The sequence below is a fragment of the Myotis brandtii genome, unplaced genomic scaffold (genome assembly GCF_000412655.1).
Source record: "Myotis brandtii unplaced genomic scaffold, ASM41265v1 scaffold601, whole genome shotgun sequence".
Taxonomy (NCBI): Eukaryota; Metazoa; Chordata; class Mammalia; order Chiroptera; family Vespertilionidae; genus Myotis; species Myotis brandtii.
This window is the reverse complement of record NW_005370276.1, coordinates 868,440-873,425: the sequence shown is the minus strand read 5'-3', so window position 1 is coordinate 873,425 and position 4,986 is coordinate 868,440. Positions and strand designations below refer to the sequence as shown.

The 4,986-nt window shown below is 58.9% G+C and overlaps 1 non-coding gene across 1 annotated transcript; it reads right to left on the bottom strand.

The window, feature by feature from the left end:
• Positions 1–3,385: 3,385 nt before the first annotated feature.
• LOC102261838 lies at positions 3,386–4,986 on the bottom strand. Its single transcript, XR_001364678.1, has 3 exons — positions 4,951–4,986; positions 4,443–4,560; positions 3,386–4,187 (listed from the first exon to the last, which is right to left on the bottom strand). It is a non-coding gene; the product is annotated as an uncharacterized LOC102261838 (transcript).

The window sequence follows — 4,986 nt, the reverse complement described above, 5'->3', positions numbered from 1 at the left end:
CTCAGTGGTCGAGCATCAGCCTACAAACCAGGAGGTCACGGTTCTATTCCCAGTCAGGGCACATGCCTAGGTTGCGGGCTCGATCCCCAGTGGGGGGCGTGCAGGAGGCAGCCGATCAGTGATTCTCCCTCATCATTGATGTTTTTCTCTCTCGCTCCCTCTCCCTTCCTCTCTGAAATATATAAAAGAACAGCAATCAGAAGGCTTGGAAAACCTAGGCAATGTGTCCAAGACTGTCTGCACCTTCTCTGTGCTTGTCCGTGTGTTTTCCTGTCTGTGGATCTGGTCCACAAGCTCTCATACAGGCTCACCGAAGCCTGCCTCTGTTCTGAAGGCTTCCTGAACATGAGCTCAGATCATCTTCACAGTCCCCCTCTGTCATGTTATTAGCCTCATTTCACAGATGAAGAAACTGAGGCACAGACTGGTCAAGAGTCATGCCCAGCCCTGGCTGGTTTGGCTCAGTGGAGAGAGTGTCGGCCTGCAGACCGAAGGGCCCCAGGGTCGATTCCGGTCAAGGGCACATGCCTGGGGTTGCGGGCTCGGTCCAACGTGCAGGAGGCAGCCGATCCATGATTCTCTCTCATCATTGATGTTTCTCTCTCTTCCTCTCCCTTCCTCTCTGAAATCAATAAAAATAGATTTTTTTTTAAAAAAAGAGTCTTGCCCAATGTCACACATTAAACAAAGGGGAGGATCCGGTTGAAACCCAGCCCGCCAAGCCCCAGAGCCCACGCACTGAACCATGTCCTGAACCGTGTCCGCCGTGTGTCTGGTTTACTCCATAATTAAGTACGGAAATCACCGACCTGAAACCGGAATGCCTTGCTCAGCAGGGCCGGGCACCTTCTCTCCCTGGGAGGCAGACCACAGGATTACGCCCGGGACAGCGTGTCTGGGACCCAGGGTGAGAGGCAGGGTGTTAACAGAGGGCACAGGCCCGAAGCAGGACTTAGAGGCGAAGGGTCCGCGAACGCCACCGGCCGGGGCTGCTGGCTGGCCTCAGCCGGCCGCTCTGTGGGCCTGAGTCCGAGAAACATGCCTGCTTCCGAGCCCCCTTGCTCTCTTTTCGAAACAAGCAAAAGGATGATGTTAGAAGGTACCCCGTCTGAGCTTGGACACCTATTCGTGTGAGCCAGCACATTCCAGGACCTGCTGGCAATGCCATCTAGAGGCCTGAGGGGGGGGAGAGGGGGGAGTTTGAAATCACGGTGAGAGGTGAAGGCCCTGCCCCAGACAGCGCGCAGCCAGGAATTCCAGAAAGAGCCAAATGCAACACAAATATTTACAAGGGACACCGCGGAAACCAGACAGATGCTTTCTGTGTCCTCATGGCGTTAGGTCAGTCCAGTGGAGGTGATGGTGTGGGGAACAGCGACAGAGGGAACAGAATGAGCGAGGGCTCAGAGGTGGGAAAGACCTAGGGATGTTGTAGGTGTGGAAAAAGGCCGGGTGGCAGAAGGAAGGAGGCAGGGGTAAGGGAGGGAGATAGGAGCTGGAGCTGGGGAGGCAGGCAGGGGGGAAGCCACCACGGGCTGGGAGGGGGCCCCGGGGCGTTTCCATTCGAGCAGCAGGAGCAAAGGGGGCCCCGTGAGCTTCTGGCTGTGGCGTCCATTGTGGATGTGACTCATTCACTCCGTTGACAGGCTTACTCCTGACCTGGCCCTGTGCTGGGCGATGCTGGGGGCCCAGCAATGAACCTCAGCCCACTCCCTTCCCCCTCTGGTGGGGGAACAGGCACCCTATGTGGTTGGCCTTCTGATGTCCCCACCAAAGACACCCACGTTCGCCCTCACTGGTTTGGCTCAGTGGATAGAGCGTCGGCCTGTGGCCTGAAAAGTCCCGGGTTCAATTCCAGTCAAGGGCACATGCCCGGGTTGTGGGCTCGACCCCCCAGTGGGGGGCGTGCAGGAGGCAGCCGATCGATGGTTCTTTCTCATCATTGATGTTTCTCTCTTTCCCTCTCCCTTCCTCTCTGAAATCAATAAAATATATTGAAAAAAATAAAAATAAAGAAACCACAGTGTTTTGGTAGGTGTTCTCTTAAAACATATATATATATATATATATATATTTTAATCCCCAGCCGAGGCTATGAGAATAGGGTTTTCATGGATTCTAGAGAGGGAGAGGGAGAGGGAGAGGGAGAGAAAGAAACATGGATGTGAGAGACAAGCATGGGTTGGTTGCCTCCTGTCCACATCCCAACCAGGGATCGAACCCGCAACCCTTTTGTGCACATGATGCTCTAACTGAGCTACGCCGGCCAGGGTGAGAGAGCAGCCATGTTAAACCCTTTGCACACACAGATCAAAAAGGGAGTCATTTTCAGATGAACATAAAGGGCCCATGAGGTCTGATTCTGCAACTTTAAGCCTAGAAGTAAAGGTGGGGCAGGAGGCGGAGATGGGTGGGGCTGCTCCAGGGCAGAGGGCTCCCTTCTGGCCGGTGCGTGCAGGGCCTCCGGGTTGCCTGGTGGCGACCTGACACGGGAGCCTCCCTCTCCTCGTTCCTTTTGGCGTCCATTGGGGGAGATACTTGCCAACGAAGCATCGCAAATGGTGGGGGCTGGACAGGTCTCCTTAGGGATGGGAGCCAGGCGCAGGTTCCTAAACACGGATCTCAAATTTCTGGCCAGGAGCCCCATCAGCGTGTGCATGATCCAGTCCTTTAAGGAATGCTGGGGCCGCTACCCCTGTCCACTTACATCAGAGTCCAGCTCCGTTTTCCAAGAGAAGCAGATCATTGTCATTCAAGTTCAGCGGAGGAGGGTGGGCGGATGGTGTGGCACATGTGACTTCCCAGGCCCTCCCTTGGGCAGCCCAGGATCTGGGAGGACACGGCCATGGGCCTCCCCGGTAATCTCTAGCGGGGCCTCCTTTATCGACCCCAGGTCGGGTGCTGGTTGGCACAGCAGCTCTAGGGGAATGGGCGGGGCGGGTAGCCTCTGTCAACTTCCTCCATCGGCCGTCGGGGAAGACAGGTGTGACATGCGGAGCAACTGCAGCCACTTTGGGGCGAGAGGAGCGCAGCACCTCCATGACCACAGAGGGGCCGGATGGGAGACCCTGGTTCCCTGAGGGTTTGGAGCCGCCCGACCTTGGGACTTTTTGTTTGGGTGACTGTACACTTTTCCTTATTGTGTAAGTCTAGGTTTGCGTTTTCTGTCCTTGTGGCTGAAAGGATCCCATGAAGTATCTGTGTGTGTGTGTTGTGTGAGTGGGTGTAGGCAGCGGACTCATCAGGAGAGAACAGAAAGATGCCCGGAGGCAGCCTCTCAGAGAAGCTTGAATTGAATCTTAAAGCATGAGGAGGAGTTGGCAGGTGGCGCGGGGATGGGGTTTCGGAGGGAACGGCGCGGCGCGTACAAAGACAGAGGCGTGGGCTTGTTCCAGGAAGTGTATTTGGATGGAGCGGGATACACAGCAGGCCACACAGCAGTGAGATAAGGCCGGGAAGGAGGGCCTGGGCCTCCCACGGAGGCTGAGGGGCGGGAACCTGATCCTGGGCGGGGTCAGCTCTGGGACCCTCCTGTGGCTGAGTGGGCGAGGGGCCGAGGCTGAGGAGGCTGAAAGCCAGGGGTCAGGGAGTCGGCCCAGCCGTGGGCTACACAGTCTTCAAGGCATCGCTGGTCCCACAAAAGGCAGAGAAAGGTCTCGAGGGACCACCCACGCCCCATAAAGCAGCAGAAACGGGCCCAGAGCAGCAGCTGTGGGATGCAGGATGCTGGAGTGGCCCCAACCCGGAGCAGCGAGGCCGGTCCACCTACAAGGCAGGGACATGGCGGACCCCCTCCCCCCAGGAGGGAGGCGGCCCCTAAGCTAGCTGACCCTGTGAGTGCCCCCACTGAACACCAGGAGCAGGTCCCTGGAGGGGGACAGAGACCAGGGACCACACACCCGGAGGCTGGAAGCTAAGCAGCAGATAGGGGCCTGGGTAGCAAAGTGGGAAGGGCCGCCTCATCCCACTTCCCTAGGAGGCCCCGTGTTGTCCTCAGAGGAGGCGGATTGTGACGCTTCCCCGTCCTCCCAGCAGCTGCGTCCGTAGGAGCCCAGATGCCACCTTCCTGCAGGGTCACAGGTGCTGGGCATCCAGCGGGGGCAGCTCCGGGGGCTGTTCAGGGACCTTCTTTTCTGAAGCAACTGCTTCCTTCTGGTCCCCGGCTGGAGCTGGGACAGGAGCGTCATCTAGAGAGGAAGGGAGGGAAGGTAGCACTAGACACCCCCACCCTCCTCCCTCAGACCCAGGGGTCCAGGCCCCCGGCCCCTCCTCCCTCAGACCCAGGCGTCCAGGCCCCCAGCCCCTCCTCCCTCAGACCCAGGGGTCCAGGCCCCCGGCCCCTCCTCCCTCAGACCCAGGCGTCCAGGCCCCCAGCCCCTCCTCCCTCAGACCCAGGGGTCCAGGCCCAGGCCCCTCCCACCACCTGGGTGCAGGGCCAGCACCTGTGTTGTGGGGCTGGAACATGAGCTGTCCCTCGGGGCCAGGGGCTGGGGCTGGTTGGCCTTGCTGCTGCTGCTGCTGCTGCTGCTGCTGTTTCCTCTGTTCCATTTGCAGAACCGCCTGTGGAGGGTGGAGGGTGGATGGGGGGTTACACAGGCAAGAGGCTGTGAGTCTCCCCATCCTGCCAAGTGCTCGTAGTCCCTTCTCTATGGGGCTTAGTTCTTCCTCATTGACAGTTGGGTTGAATAATAACAACCCCGTGCAGCCTCCCTCGTCACGGCCCGGGTTGCGCCTTGGGAGAGAAAAGCCCTCCCTGAGCTCTTACTGGAACCTGCCCTTGTCCCCGCTTTTCCCACTTTCGCCCTCTCACAACCCCGTGCCCTTATCCAACATGGCAGCTGTGGAGGCGTCAGGGCGGGACTTCCGCCCTCACTCAAGATGGCGGCCGCCATATGCGGACCACAGGCTGCCCAGTTTCTGGGCACCCAGGCCCAGGCCCAGGGGCGTCACCTGCTGCAGCTCTCGCTTCTGGGCCTCCAGGCGGCC